This window comes from Dipodomys spectabilis, unplaced genomic scaffold (assembly GCF_019054845.1).
Source record: "Dipodomys spectabilis isolate Male_0828 unplaced genomic scaffold, ASM1905484v1 ptg000240l, whole genome shotgun sequence".
Taxonomy (NCBI): Eukaryota; Metazoa; Chordata; class Mammalia; order Rodentia; family Heteromyidae; genus Dipodomys; species Dipodomys spectabilis.
The window spans coordinates 1-15,595 of NW_024870917.1; positions in this window are offsets into that span (position 1 = coordinate 1).

Consider the following 15,595-nt stretch of genomic DNA (forward strand, 5'->3'; position numbering starts at 1 on the left):
GTGTGTGCAGGGTGAGTGGGGGTGTGTGTGTGCAGGAGTGGAGGTGGTGGGGGTGGGGGTGTGTGCAGGGCAGAGTGGGGGTGGGGGGTGTGTGCAGCGCAGAGTGGGGGGTGGGGGGCGTGTGCAGGGTGAGTGTAGGTGGTGGGGTGGGGAGTGTGCAGGGTGAGTGGGGGGTGGGGGTGTGTGCAGGGTGAGTGGGGGGGGTGCTGTGTGCAGGGTGAGTGGGGGGGTGGGGGCGTGTGCAGCGTGAGTGGGGGGTGGGGGCGGGTGTGCAGGGTGAGTGGGGGGTGGGGGGCGTGTTGCAGGGTGAGTGGGGGGTGGGGGTGTGTGCAGGTGAGTGGGGGGTGGGGGTGTGTGCAGGGTGAGTGGGGGGTGGGGCGTGTGCAGGGTGAGTTGGGGGTGGGGGGTGTGTGCAGGGTGAGTGGGGGTGTGTGTGCAGGGTGAGTGGGGGGTGGGGGCGTGTGCAGGGTGAGTGGGGGTGGGGGTGGTGCAGGGTGAGTGGGGGGTGGGGGCGGTGCAGGGTGAGTGGGGGGTGGGGGCGTGTGCAGGGTGAGTGGGGGGGTGGGGGGGCGTGTGCAGGGTGAGTGGGGTGTGGGGGTGTGTGCAGGGTGAGTGGGGGGTGGGGGGTGTGTGCAGGGTGAGTGGGGGTGTGGGGGCGTGTGCAGGGCGAGTGGGGGGTGGGGTCGTGTGCAGCGGGAGTGGGGGCGTGTGCAGGGCGAGTGGGGGGTGGGGGCGTGTGCAGCGCGAGTGGGGGTGTGTGTGCAGGGTGAGTGCAGCCGCCCTGTGCTGTGGACTAGGCCGCCAGCCCCATGGATGGTTGATGATTGCTGACATGCAGCGGCTCCCATGGCCCTCACCCTAGCTACTCAGGAGACCAAGATCTGAGGATCGCGGTTCAGAGCCAGTCCCGGAAGAAAAGTCCATGAGACTGAGTGCCAGTGAACCAGCAAAAAACCAAAAGGGGAGTTGTAGCTCAACTGGTAGAGCACCAGAGCGGAAAAAAAGCTATGTGAGAGCACCCAGGCCCCGAGTTCAAGCCCTGGGAGCAGTGCATGGGGGCATGTGCACGCGCGCGCGCGCACACACACACACTCACACTCACCACTAAAGCCCTTCACCGGGAGGCCAGGGCAGGCTGGGGTCCTGGGGCGAGGAGCTGGGTTTGAGCCCAGGCCCCTTCCGCCGCTGCCGACAGCCCTGCCCGGTGCAGCCAGCCTCTCGTGACTGACTGTGGGGTTGGTGGTGATCTCGGTGACGGTGGTGAGCTTGTGGTGTGCCGGCCCCTCCCACTGGGACAGGAGCCAGGTCGGGAGGGAGCAGAGCCAGAGGCCCTTGCCCCCTCCCCTGGGCGGGTAATTACCTGCCTGGTTAACAGCATCCACTTCCTGTACCTTTCATCCGGCTCAGGGCTGCGGGCAGCAATTAACCCTGCCAGCACCCTCTGAAGTCCGCCCTAGACACAGACATGTTATTAAGTCCATTTTTACAGGTGGGTAAACTGAGGCAGGGCTCCTTGTGACCCGGGAGCCTGCGGTTCCCTGTGAGTCGTACAAGCAGCGGCCGGCCTGGAGCCCTCCCGCAGGCCGGGGTTAGAGTTGGCAGATTGAGGCTCTGCAGTGTGACCCTGGACAAGCCCCTCCTGCCCACCTGGGGGCCTCCGTGTCCTCCTTGGTAATGGTGCACCATCCAGAGCGTAAAGCTCTCCCTCTCACACAGCCCCCTTCCTACCACAGGGCCTTTGCATGTGCAGCGCCCTCTGCCTGTCTCCCTACAACTGACTCCCTCTCCCGTCTCTCCTTAGCCTAGGGCCCCCATTTAGATCTCCCTGGACCCCATCCCCAAGCAGGGGTCATGCCAGACAGCTGGCGGCTGGCCCCTCCCTTGCCCCTCCCTTGCGTCTGTCAGCGCCCTGGGGGTACTTGGTAGGGGGAGTGAGGAAAGAAAGCGGGGTACAGGAGTGCCCTGCACCTGTGCAAACACTGCAGCCTTGGCCCGCTCGGCCTCACCCCTTCCTGGGTGCCTGGCTCTCCAGTGTTTTCCTTGGCAAAACCCTGAGGTGTGGGATTTCGGCCCTGGGGACTGGGCTGTCATCTCTGAGGCGTGTTCCCAGGCCAGGGCGGGGAGAGCGCCGGCCACACCCCGTTCTGTCCCTGCAAGTGCCCCCGCTCCCCTCCACAGCCTCCTGTTCCAAGGGAGTTCAGGACTGTCAGGGTTTGATCAGAGAGGGTGAGAGCTGGCTGGAAGTCACCCAGCAGGCCGGGTGAGCCAGCGCCCACACGGGCAGGGCCATGGTGGGCATCTCCTCTTCCTGGCGGCAGCACCCTGATGTCCTGCTGGAGAGCCTCCTTTCCCCTTGGGGCGGGGGGGGGGGCCGGGCTCCTGTTCTAGGGCACCCAGCAGGTCTGGTCACAGACTAAGCTGGCCAAGGAGGCTCTGTCCTGGGACCTCAGTGCCTAGGATTTAGGGATGGAGGGGCGGGCGCCCAGGCTTGGGGATCCAGCCACGCCTGAAGCCGGCTGCTCCCCAGCCACAGCACGAGCCCTGCACCCGAGGCCCCGACTGCCCTGAGGGCCGGAAGAGGGAGGAGGGACCCACGCCCACCAGGAGGAGGCTCGGACTGTGAGGGGAGACCGAGAGAGAGAGGGACAGACAGACAGACAGAGACAGAGAGACAGAGAGAGACAGAGACAGAGGGAGACGGAGACAGACAGAACCACCATTTGGAGGTGGCCCTGCTGCCCGCCTTCCGTGCTCACAGGCCTGACACATGTCCTGGAACTTTCTGTCACAGGAAGGCCACCTCGGGAACAGCCCAGGCTCTGCTGCGGTGCCTTCGAGCTGTAAATGCCCTTTCCCGTGTGGCTGTGTTTTCCGTGGCGCGGGCGGGCGGTGGAGGCGGCTCCGGGCGCGGTCAGGGTTTTCACGTTCTAGGCACCCGTGCGTGGAGGTGTGTTGGTGTCACGCCGTGGTTTCAGTGGGCCTTCCCCCCCCCGCCCCCCTTCCTCTCCCCCGTGTGGCCTAGAGCGGCCGCGCTGGCATGCCGTTCCCCACGCCTGCACTTTTGGTGAGACGTCTGTTGCCCAGTGGTTTGCGCCTTCCATGTTCTTCAAAGACACCGCTGTCCCTCCCCGTCCCCCAGCCGCCCCTGCAGGCCAGGCTCCACTGCCATTACTTTTCTGGTTCACAGCTGCTGGCAGGCCCCGCTCCAGCCCGGCCGTGGGTCAGTGCCGGGGTCACAGCGACCAAGGAGACAGCTCCTGCCACTTTGGTGAAATTGTCTCTGGCAAACTCCTCCATCCTTCAAGAGCCAGTTCCAATAACCCTTCCTCCCTCCAAACTGTCCCCAGCACACTAGTGCTGCGCTGAGGCCTGGGTCACAGGTGTGGCCACCACAGCTGCCTTTGCGGTCCATCAATCGCACTTCTTAATGTTATTATTTCATAAATTAGCTAATTGGCTGATTTATTTATTGTGTTCCTGGGGCTTAAGCTCTGTCCCAGAGCTTTTGTGCTCAGCTGGTGTTCTGCCACTTGAGCCACAGCTCCACTTCTGGCTCTTTGGTGGCTCACTGGAGATAAGAGTCTCATGGACTTTCCTGCCCAGGCTGGCTTTGAACCACGATCCTCAGACCTCAGCCTCCTACGTGCTGGGATGACAGGCCTAGGCAGAGGCGTTTTGTCTCCCTCTTGAACCTTATGGTGTCTGGAGAAGCTGTGGTGGTCTCAGCAGTGGGGTTGGTTGGGGTGGGACAATCTGGCACCCAGGGGCGGGCAGACAGGGACGGGGAGCAACGGCTTTGGGGTGCGGGCTTCCCTTTGGGAGCCAGCTGCCCCCCGGGAATGAGAGGAGTTGCAGCATCGCTGTTTAAGAGGGAAACCGAGCCGTGCAAATCGCAGTGAATCAGTTGTTAAAAGCCCAGCAGACAACAAAGAAATCAATTTACTCCAGAAGCGGCCTCCACAACTCCCGCCAGTGTCTTCCTGTTCTTTTCTCCTTCCAGCCCGGGCTGGATGCCACAGGGGACCTCCACCTCAGCCCTCAGCACTACTGCGTGCGTGCCTGTGGTTGTGTGTGTGCACGTGTGTGCCTGTGGTTGTGTGTACCTGTAGTTGTGTGTGTGCACGTGTGCGTGCCTGTGGTTGTGTGCCTGTGGTTGTGTGTGACTGGTTGTGTGTGCGCCTGTGGTTGTGTATGTGCATGTGTGTGTGCCTGTGGTTGTGTGTGCATGTGTGTGTGCCTGTGGTTGTGTGTGCCTGTGGTTGTGACTGGTTGTGTGTGCGCCTGTGGTTGTGTGTGCACCTGTGGTTGTGTGTGCACCTGTGGTTGTGTGTGTACCTGTGTGTGCACGTGTATGCGCCTGTGGTTGTGTGTGCCTGTGGTTGTGTGTGCCTGTAGTTGTGTGTGTGCACGTGTGCGTGCCTGTGGTTGTGTGCCTGTGGTGTGTGACTGGTTGTGTGTGCACCTGTGGTTGTGTGTGCACCTGTGGTTGTGTGTGCACCTGTGGTTGTGTGTGTACCTGTGTGTGCACGTGTGTGTGCCTGTGGTTGTGTGTGCCTGTGGTTGTGTGTGCCTGTGGTTGTGTGTGCGCCTGTGGTGTGTGCCTGTGGTTGTGTGTGTGCACGTGTGTGTGCCTGTGGTTGTGTGTGCCTGTGGTTGTGTGTGCACCTGTGGTGTATGCCTGTGGTTGTGTGTGTGCACGTGTGTGTGCCTGTGGTTGTGTGTGCCTGTGGTTGTGTGTGACTGGTTGTGTGCGTGCCTGTGGTTGTGTGTGCACCTGTGGTGTGTGCCTGTGGTTGTGTGTGACTGGTTGTGTGTGCACCTGTGGTTGTGTGCACTTGTGGTTGTGTGTGCACCAGTGGTTGTGTGTGCACCTGTGGTGTGTGCCTGTGGTTGTGTGCGCACGTGTGTTGTGCGTGCACATGCGCATGTGTGTGCTGTGTGCACGCGCATGTGCGTGTGCTGTGCGTGTGTGCTGTACGTGCGTGTGCTGTGCACTCGTGTGTGTGATGCGTGTGTGCTGCATGTGTGCTGTGCGTTCGTATGTGCACGCGTGTGTGCTGTACGCGCACATGTGTGCGCGCGTGCGTGTTGTGCGTGTGTGCGTGCATGTGTGTGCTGTGCATGTGTGTGTGCTGTGCTGTGTGCGTGTGCTGTGTGTGCGTGTGCTGTGCGTGTGCGCGCACATGCTTGCTGTGCTTGCGTGCTGTGCGTGCGTGTGCTGTGCGTGCACGTGTGCGCACGTGTGCGCGCGTGTACTGTGCGCGTGCGTGTGTGCCGTGTGTGCCGTGCGTGTACGTGTGCTGCGCGTGTGTGTGCGTGTGTACTGTGCGCACACGTGCGTGTGCCGTGCGTGTGCTGTGCGTGCACGTGTGTGCCGTCCGTGTGCTGTGCGTGCACGTGTGCTGCGCGCGTGTGCCGTGCGTGTGCTGTGCGCGCACGTGTGCTGTGCGTGCGCGTGTGCTGCGCGCGTGTGCCGTGCGTGCGCGTGTGCTGCGCGCGTGTGCCGTGCGTGTGCTGTGCGTGCACGTGTGTGCCGTGCGTGTGCTGTGCGTGCACGTGTGTGCCGTGCGTGTGCTGTGCGTGCACGTGTGTGCCGTGCGTGTGCTGTGCGTGCACGTGTGCTGCGCGCGTGTGCCGTGCGTGTGCTGTGCGTGCACGTGTGCTGCGCGCGTGTGCCGTGCGTGTGCTGTGCGTGCACGTGTGTGCGCGCATGTACTGTGCGTGTGCTGTGCGTGCACGTGTGCTGCGCGCGTGTGCCGTGCGTGTGCTGTGCGTGCACGTGTGTGCTGCGCTCCGGCCTGGCGCTTTCCCCGCTGCCCCTCAGCTCGAGGCAGCGCCACTTGCGGTGCTGAGGAACCGAACCCGGGGCCGCGGAGCCGCCCCCGACGGCCGCGGCTCACACGTCGGGCGTGGCCCGGTCCCGAGGGGCTTCGGCGACCCCGCCGCGCTGACGCCCGCCTGCCGGGCCGGAGGAGCGCTCTCGGCCTCCTCCCCAGCCTTGGCGGCGAGGGGCCGTCAGGGGGCTCAGGAGGCGGCAGCTGGAGACCTTGGTCCCGCCCCTCGTGTTGACTGACACCGACACCAGGCCCCGCCCCTCGTGTTGACTGACATCCAGACACTACACGCCCCGCCCCTCGTGTTGACTGACAGACACTAGGCCCTGCCCCTTGTGTTGACACCCAGACGCCACAGGCCCCTCCCCTCGTGTTGACAGACACCAGACCCCGCCCCTTAGGTTGATTGACACCCAGACACTAGACCCGGCCCCTTATGTTGACTGACAACCAAACACAACACACCCGCCCCCTTACTTGACTGACATGCAGACAAACTCCCAGGATGCAGCTTTACCGCTCAGCCTGTGACCTGGTCCCGTGCTTGGCTCACCTCCGCCCCGGTGTCCTGGCTTCTGTCCCCTCTCACTTCCTGGCCCGCAGATGCGGGACTGAGACCCTGTCAGTACAGCGCTCTCAGCTCGGAACCCCAGGGGCCCCACAGTAAAAACCCAAACGGCTTCCAGGCCTGCCTCTGCCCTCTGCTCACTCCGCCCCCGCTCGCCTCCTCCGTCCCGGGTCTCCTTGCCAGGCCTCTACCCCGGGCCCTTCGCACTTGCTGTCTGCCTCCCTGCCCCCTCTGGGCCACTGGTTCACAAGCCGCCTGCTGGGCGCGCGGGCCCTGGCCTGGCTGCTGTGGGCAAAGCTCCTGGCCAGGCCCGGGCGGCCCGTGACTCAGGAGGAGGACGGTGGACGGGGCCGGCGCTGCGGAGGCAGGCGGTGCCCGGCGGTACCCGGCGCCGGGCCTCCACCCGCCCGTGGGAGGCAGCCCTGCCACGACTTCTGGGGTGCAGAGGGGAGGACCCGTCCTCTGCCTGGGTGGTCTCTGCACCCCGGACGCCCCACAGCGGGGCCGGGATGAGAAGTCAGGGCCGGCCAGCAGGCCTGGCCCCCAGTCCAGCCGTCACCCCCAGGCCTGCCATGACCTCCAGACTTGCCCCCCCCAGCCTGCCATCACCCCCAGACCAGCCATCACCCCCAGACCAGCCGTCACCCCCAGGCCAGCCATCACCCCCAGGCCAGCCGTCACCCCCAGGCCAGCCATCACCCCCAGGCCAGCCGTCACCCCCAGGCCAGCCGTCACCCCCAGGCCAGCCATCACCCCCAGGCCTGCCGTCACCCCCAGACCAGCCGTCACCCCCAGACCAGCCGTCACCCCCAGGCCAGCCATCACCCCCAGGCCACCATCACCCCCAGGCCTGCCATGACCTCCAGGCCTGCCGTCACCCCCCAGGCCAGCCGTCACCCCCAGGCCACCATCACCCCCAGGCCTGCCGTCACCCCCCAGGCCAGCCGTCACCCCCAGGCCAGCCATCACCCCCAGGCCAGCCGTCACCCCCAGGCCAGCCATCACCCCCAGGCCTGCCGTCACCCCCCAGACCAGCCGTCACCCCCAGACCAGCCGTCACCCCCAGGCCAGCCATCACCCCCAGGCCACCATCACCCCCAGGCCTGCCATGACCTCCAGGCCTGCCGTCACCCCCAGGCCAGCCGTCACCCCCAGGCCACCATCACCCCCAGGCCTGCCGTCACCCCCAGGCCAGCCGTCACCCCCCAGGCCAGCCATCACTCCCAGGCCAGCCGTCACCCCCAGGCCACCATCACCCCCAGACCAGCCATCACCCCCAGACCAGCCGTCACCCCCAGGCCAGCCATCACCCCCAGGCCAGCCATCACCCCCAGGCCTGCCATGACCTCCAGGCCTGCCATCACCCCCAGACCAGCCGTCACCCCCAGGCCTGCCATCACCCCCAGGCCTGCCATCACCCCCAGGCCTGCCATCACCCCCAGACCAGCCGTCACCCCCAGGCCAGCCGTCACCCCCAGGCCAGCCATCACGCCCAGGCCAGCCATCACCCCCAGGCCAGCCGTCACCCCCCAGGCCAGCCGTCACCCCCCAGGCCTGCCGTCACCCCCCAGACCAGCCGTCACCCCCCAGGCCTGCCGTCACCCCCAGGCCAGCCGTCACCCCCAGGCCTGCCATGACCTCCAGGCCTGCCGTCACCCCCAGGCCAGCCGTCACCCCCAGACCAGCCGTCACCCCCAGGCCTGCCATGACCTCCAGGCCTGCCGTCACCCCCAGGCCAGCCGTCACCCCCAGGCCGGCCATCACCCCCAGGCCGGCCGTCACCCCCAGGCCTGCCGTCACCCCCAGGCCAGCTGTCACCCCCAGGCCTGCCGTCACCCCCCAGGCCAGCTGTCACCCCCAGGCCTGCCGTCACCCCCAGGCTGGGCTCCGGGAACCTCTGCTCCTGTATGCGTTGCCCCCTCGCCTCTGTGCTCTGTGGCTAGAGCAGGGCCTGGCGTCCCCCACCCCGCTCCTGCGTGGGCTCCCCAGGCCTTTGTCCTGGAAAAGCAGCCTGGGCTGAGATGCCTGGCTGGGCCAGGCCACAGCTCAGGGGGGGGGGGGGGGCCGACCCCATGACACCAGGACCCTGAGCCAGGGCCTCCCTGCCCTCCCTCCTTCCCTCCCCTCCTAGAACCTTCCCTCCCAGCCCCCCTGCAACCTCCACTCCCCCATCTCTTACCAGGGTCCACCTCACCTGACACCAGGCTGCCCACATTCACCCCCTGCCCCAACCCCCCACGCCCCTCCACCCACCCCCTCCCCCTCCACCTCCCACCCCCCTCCCCTCCACCCACCCCATCCCCCTCCACCTCCCACCCCCCTCCCCTCCACCCACCTCATCCCCTCCACCTCCCACCCCCTCCCCTCCACCCACCCCATCCCCCTCCACCTCCCACCCCCCTCCCCTCCACCCACCCCATCCCCCTCCACCCACCCCGCATCCCCCTCCACCTCCCACCCCCCTCCCCTCCACCCACCCCCTCCCCCTCCCCCTCCCACCCCCCTCTCATCCCCACTCCCCTCCACCCACCCCCCTCCACCTACCCCTACCCCCTCCACCAACCCACCCCCACCCCCATACTCCTTGTGTTCCTGGTACTCCCATGCTCTGATGCTCCCCATGCTCTGATGCTCCCCATGCTCTGATGCTCCCCATGCTCTGGTGCTCCCCATGCTCTGATGCTCCCCATGCTCTGGTGCTCCCCATGCTCTCTGTGCTCCCAGTGCTCCGCTCTTCGTGTTCCCCATGCTCTGATGCTCCCCATGCTCTCCGTGCTCCCCATGCTCTCCATGCTCTCTGTGCTCCTAGTGCTCCCCATGCTCTCAGTGCTCCCCGTGCTCCCCATGCTCTCCGTGCTCTCTGTGCTCTCCGTGCTCTCCGTGCTCTCCGTGCTCTCAGTGCTCTCCGTGCTCTCCGTGCTCTCCGTGCTCTCAGTGCTCTCCGTGCTCTCCGTGCTCTCCGTGCTCTCTATGCTCTCAGTGCTCTCAGTGCTCTCTGTGCTCTCAGTGCTCTCTGTGCTCTCAGTGCTCCCCGTGCTCTCAGTGCTCTCCGTGCTCTCCGTGCTCTCAGTGCTCTCAGTGCTCTCCGTGCTCTCCGTGCTCCCCGTGCTCTCCGTGCTCTCAGTGCTCTCCGTGCTCCCCGTGCTCTCTGTGCTCTCCGTGCTCTCAGTGCTCTCAGTGCTCTCTGTGCTCCCTGTGCTCTCCGTGCTCTCAGTGCTCTCAGTGCTCTCAGTGCTCCCTGTGCTCTCCGTGCTCTCAGTGCTCTCAGTGCTCCCCGTGCTCTCAGTGCTCTCAGTGCTCTCCGTGCTCTCAGTGCTCTCAGTGCTCTCAGTGCTCCCCGTGCTCTCAGTGCTCTCAGTGCTCTCCGTGCTCTCAGTGCTCTCAGTGCTCTCAGTGCTCCCCGTGCTCTCAGTGCTCTCAGTGCTCTCAGTGCTCTCTGTGCTCTCCGTGCTCTCAGTGCTCTCAGTGCTCCCTGTGCTCTCCGTGCTCTCAGTGCTCTCAGTGCTCCCCGTGCTCTCAGTGCTCTCAGTGCTCCCCGTGCTCTCAGTGCTCTCTGTGCTCCCCGTGCTCTCAGTGCTCTCAGTGCTCTCTGTGCTCTCAGTGCTCTCCGTGCTCTCAGTGCTCTCTGTGCTCTCAGTGCTCCCCGTGCTCCCCGTGCTCTCTGTGCTCTCCGTGCTCTCAGTGCTCTTAGTGCTCTCTGTGCTCCCTGTGCTCTCCGTGCTCTCAGTGCTCTCAGTGCTCTCAGTGCTCCCTGTGCTCTCCGTGCTCTCAGTGCTCTCAGTGCTCCCCGTGCTCTCAGTGCTCTCAGTGCTCCCCGTGCTCTCAGTGCTCTCTGTGCTCCCCGTGCTCTCAGTGCTCTCAGTGCTCTCTGTGCTCTCAGTGCTCTCCGTGCTCTCAGTGCTCTCAGTGCTCTCAGTGCTCTCAGTGCTCTCCGTGCTCTCTGTGCTCTCCATGCTCTCAGTGCTCTCTGTGCTCTCAGTGCTCTCTGTGCTCTCCGTGCTCCCTGTGCTCTCTGTGCTCTCAGTGCTCTCAGTGCTCTCTGTGCTCTCAGTGCTCTCAGTGCTCTCCGTGCTCTCTGTGCTCTCCGTGCTCCCCGTGCTCTCAGTGCTCTCCGTGCTCCCCGTGCTCTCAGTGCTCTCAGTGCTCCCCGTGCTCTCAGTGCTCTCAGTGCTCTCCTTGCTCTCAGTGCTCTCCATGCTCTCCGTGCTCTCCGTGCTCTCCGTGCTCTCCGTGCTCTCAGTGCTCCCCGTGCTCTCTGTGCTCTCAGTGCTCTCAGTGCTCCCCGTGCTCTCTGTGCTCTCTGTGCTCTCAGTGCTCTCCGTGCTCTCTGTGCTCTCTGTGCTCCCAGTGCTCCCCGTGCTCTCTGTGCTCTCCGTGCTCTCCGTGCTCTCAGTGCTCTCCGTGCTCTCCGTGCTCTCAGTGCTCTCAGTGCTCTCTGTGCTCTCCGTGCTCCCCGTGCTCTCAGTGCTCTCAGTGCTCTCAGTGCTCCCCGTGCTCTCAGTGCTCTCAGTGCTCTCCGTGCTCTCTGTGCTTTCCGTGCTCTCAGTGCTCCCCGTGCTCTCTGTGCTCTCAGTGCTCTCCGTGCTCTCCGTGCTCCCCGTGCTCCCCGTGCTCTCAGTGCTCTCAGTGCTCCCCGTGCTCGCAGTGCTCCCCGTGCTCTCTGTGCTCTCCGTGCTCCCCGTGCTCTCTGTGCTCTCCGTGCTCTCAGTGCTCTCTGTGCTCTCAGTGCTCCCCGTGCTCTCTGTGCTCTCCATGCTCTCAGTGCTCTCAGTGCTCCCCGTGCTCTCCGTGCTCTCAGTGCTCCCCGTGCTCTCTGTGCTCTCAGTGCTCTCTGTGCTCTTCGTGCTCTCAGTGCTCTCAGTGCTCCCCGTGCTCTCAGTTCTCTCAGTGCTCTCAGTGCTCTCAGTGCTCTCTGTGCTCTCAGTGCTCCCCGTGCTCTCAGTGCTCTCTGTGCTCTCAGTGCTCCCCGTGCTCTCTGTGCTCTCCGTGCTCTCCGTGCTCTCAGTGCTCTCAGTGCTCCCCGTGCTCTCAGTTCTCTCAGTGCTCTCAGTGCTCTCAGTGCTCTCTGTGCTCTCAGTGCTCCCCGTGCTCTCAGTGCTCTCTGTGCTCTCAGTGCTCCCCGTGCTCTCAGTGCTCTCTGTGCTCTCAGTGCTCTCAGTGCTCCCCGTGCTCTCAGTGCTCTCAGTGCTCCCCGTGCTCTCAGTGCTCCCTGTGCTCCCCGTGCTCTCAGTGCTCTCTGTGCTCTCCGTGCTCTCCGTGCTCCCTGTGCTCCCCGTGCTCTCAGTTCTCTCAGTGCTCTCCGTGCTCTCAGTGCTCTCTGTGCTCTCAGTGCTCCCCGTGCTCTCCGTGCTCTCAGTGCTCTCTGTGCTCTCAGTGCTCTCCGTGCTCCCTGTGCTCCCCGTGCTCTCAGTTCTCTCAGTGCTCTCCGTGCTCTCAGTGCTCTCTGTGCTCTCAGTGCTCTCCGTGCTCTCCGTGCTCTCAGTGCTCCCCGTGCTCTCAGTGCTCTCAGTGCTCTCTGTGCTCTCAGTGCTCCCCGTGCTCTCCATGCTCTCCATGCTCCCCATGCTCTCCATGCTCTCCGTGCTCCCCGTGCTCTCCGTGCTCCCCGTGCTCTCCGTGCTCTCCGTGCTCTCCGTGCTCTCCGTGCTCCCCATGCTCTCCATGCTCTCCATGCTCTCCCATGCTCTCCATGCTCCCCATGCTCCCCCATGCTCTCCGTGCTCCCCATGCTCTCCATGCTCTCCATGCTCTCCATGCTCTCAGTGCTCTCCGTGCTCCCTCTGGCTGCCTGTCGTCCTGGCAGTTCGCAGGGCTGTGGCCGCAGGCCATGCTCTGGTCCTCCTATGAAGCCAGAAAGTTTTATCCTGTTTTTTGTTTTGGAGCTACCAACAGGGGTCTGAGCTCAGGGGCTTGCTGGTGCTAGGCAGGTGCTCCACCACTTGAGCCACGCCCCAAGCCCTTCCTGCTTTTTTGTTTTAGCGATGTTTGGATAAGGTCTTAGTGCTTTTGCTTTGAGCTAGCTTCAGATAGCAATCCTCCTGCCTCTGGCCTCTCACATACCTGGGCTTCCAGGAGTGCGCCACCGTGCCCGACTGAGTGTTGTACTGAGTCCTCTAGCATGTTGCCTGGGCAGTGCTCTGCACGTCTAGCCCCGCAGTGGCTGAGATCACAGGTGTGAGCGACGGCGTAGTCGCCAGGCTCAGATCACAGGTGTGAGCGACGGTGTAGTTGCCAGGCTCATTTCAGCCTCTTGTCTCTCTACTACTTTCTCATCTGCCGACAATACTGACAAATTCTGCAGGAATGTGTAAATGTCTTCAACCAGTCCAGATCTTTCCATGCAATGCAGTTGAGTTAGTGGCGCCTCCCAGAGGCCCTGGGCTTGGTGACCCCCCCCCCCCCGACGGCTGACACTGCTGGGGCAGGGCAGCCCTCTCCACCCCGCGCTAGCCCATCGCCTTGGGTGGGGGCTCTAGGCCGAGTCTTCATCTTCCCAGGGTGAGAAGCAGAAGTGAGAGGACAGGGCAGCATTACAACATGTCCCAGGGGAGTGGGAACCAGGCGGGGTGAGTCAGGAAGTTCCCTCCCCCCACCCCTTCCCCTTGGTGGTGGGGGGTGCCCTGTAAATAGACCAGCGACACTGAGGAGCGCCAGGCCATGAGCGAAACAGAAACGCAGACCCAGCACCAGCACCAGCGCTCTCGCCGCTCATCCTGGCTACTCAGGAGGCTGAAACCTGAGGATAGCAAGGATAGCAATTCGAAGCCAGCCCAGGCAGGAAAGTCTGTGAGACTCTTATCTCCAGTGAACCGCCAGAAAACTGGAAGTGGTGCGGTGGTTCAAATGGTAGAGTGCCAAGCTTGAGTGAAAAAGCTAAGGGACAGTGCCCAGGTCCTGGATTCAAGCCCCAGGACTGGAGAGAGACGGAGAGGAGGCCTGGCCTCCCCGCACCCCGTCAGCCTCGGTGGCTGTGGCTCAAGGGGTGGAGCACTAGCTTTGATGAAAAACGTCAGGGATAGCACGGAGGCTCTGAGTTCAAGCCCCAGGATCTGCACGTGTGCACACACACACACCGAAGTGTCTACATTAGTTCTACAATATATAAAGGGTTCTTGCAGAGCAATGAAAATAGAAGAGGGGCTGGGAATGTGGCTTAGTGGTAGAGTGCTTGCCTCGCATGCATGAAGCCTGGGTTCAATTCCTCAGTGCCACATACACAGAAAAAGCTGGAAGTAGCACTGTGGCTCAAGTCGTAGAGTACTAGGGTTGAGCAAAAGCAGCTCAGAGATAGTATCCAGGCCCTGAGTTCAAGCCCAGGACTGGCAAGAAGAAGAGGAGGAAGAGGAGGAGGAGGAACAACAACCACCCTACTAGAGCAGGGGTGGTGGAGGTAACAGTTTACAGAAAATGAGATCCAGATGGTAAGTAAACAGGCCGGCTCAGCACACAGGACCTAGCTGACAATGGCATTTAAACAATAAGGAGAGCTGGATGCAGTGCTTGCAGCTATATTCCAGCTACTCCAGTGGCTGAGATCTGGGAATCAAAGGTCAGAGTCGGCCCAGGCAGAAAAACATCCTGGAGACATTCATCGCCAATTAACCAGCAAAAAGCCAGAGAAGTAGAGCTATGGCTCAAGTAGTAGAACATCAGCCTTGAGTGTAAAAAGCCAAGAGAGAGTGTGAGGTGGGTGGGTGGTGAATTTTTTAGGTGGATGGTGAATAGGATGGATGGATGGATGATGGATGGATGGATGGGTAGATAGGAGGATGAGGTGGAGGGATGGATGGATAGAGGAATGGATGGACCGATGGATAGATGCATGAGCAAATGGATGGATGGATGGATGATGGATGGATGGATGGGTAGATAGGAGGATGAGGTGGAGGGATGGATGGATAGAGGAATGGATGGACAGATGGATAGATGCATGAGCAAATGGATGGATGGATGGATGGATGGGCAGATGGGTAGTGGATGGATGGATGGGTGGATGGGTAGTGAATGGATGGATGGGTAGATGGGTAAATGGATGGTGAATGGATGGTGGGTGGATAGGAGGATGGGGTGGATAGATGAATGGATGGATGGAGGGATGGATGGATGAATGATACATGGATAGATGGATGGGTAGAATGATGATGGATGGACAGAGAGAGGGATGGATGGTAGATGGATGAATGGACAGATGGAGGGATGATGGATGGGGAGGGATGATGGACAGTTGGATGGAGGGATGGGTGGAGGTCAGATGGAGATATGGGTGGGTGGGGATGAGTGGCTGGCTGAAGGCTGGCAGGTGCTGGAGGCTGGGTTGCTCAGAGGGCTGGATAGGAATAAACATCTTTTACATCTCCTCATGAGCTGTGGGTCTCTGGACTGTCCTAATTTATTCCGTGAGCCTGGGCAGGGGCCCAGGGTGTCCACAGGATGGGGCTTGGCAGGCCCTGGGTCAAACCCTAGTATAGGAAAACAACCAGCGGCGGCACAGCTGCACAGGGCGCGAGGTGTGAGCTGGGAGGAGGAGGGAGCGGCCGGTGCGTGGGACCGTGGCCCAGCCCTAGCACACGGCCCTGCAAAGGGCCGGATAGCCCGACCTTGAATGGCAGTTGTTTTTAGATTTACTTTTATTTCGTTGCCACTTGAGCCACACACTCACACACGCAGACGTGTTCACATCAGTTACTTTTGCAGATGAGGCCCTTAGCTTTTGCTTGGATCTGGCCTGGGACTAGGGCCCTCCCACCTCTGCCTCCTGAGTAGCTGGGATTACAGGCAGGAGCCACCACTCCCAGCCCCCTGAAGGGTATGTAAATGACATGAAATCCAGACGAGAGAGTCAGAGCTCAGTCCTCAGCGGCTGTCTGGGAAGGTTCATTTACCCTGCAAGGAATTAGAGGCCATTTCACCTCCATCTCTTTATGAGGTGGACACCTTTTCAACCCCTCGTTTGTGTAGTGGGCTAGAGGGAGTGCCTTGCCTTCGGTGGCCCAGTCCGTGGCCACACCCTCCTGCTCCCCCCCCACCCCATCATCCCCCCCCCCCCTTCTCCCTTTGGCCCATTCCCTTTGGAAGCCCCAAACACTTCTGTTATCTTCCCCCCACCCATCCCTCCTGCTCTATTCTTCCCTAAACCTCAGCGCCGGGCGGGTCCCACATCCCAGAGGCCCTGGGTTATGGAGGCCAAGACTTC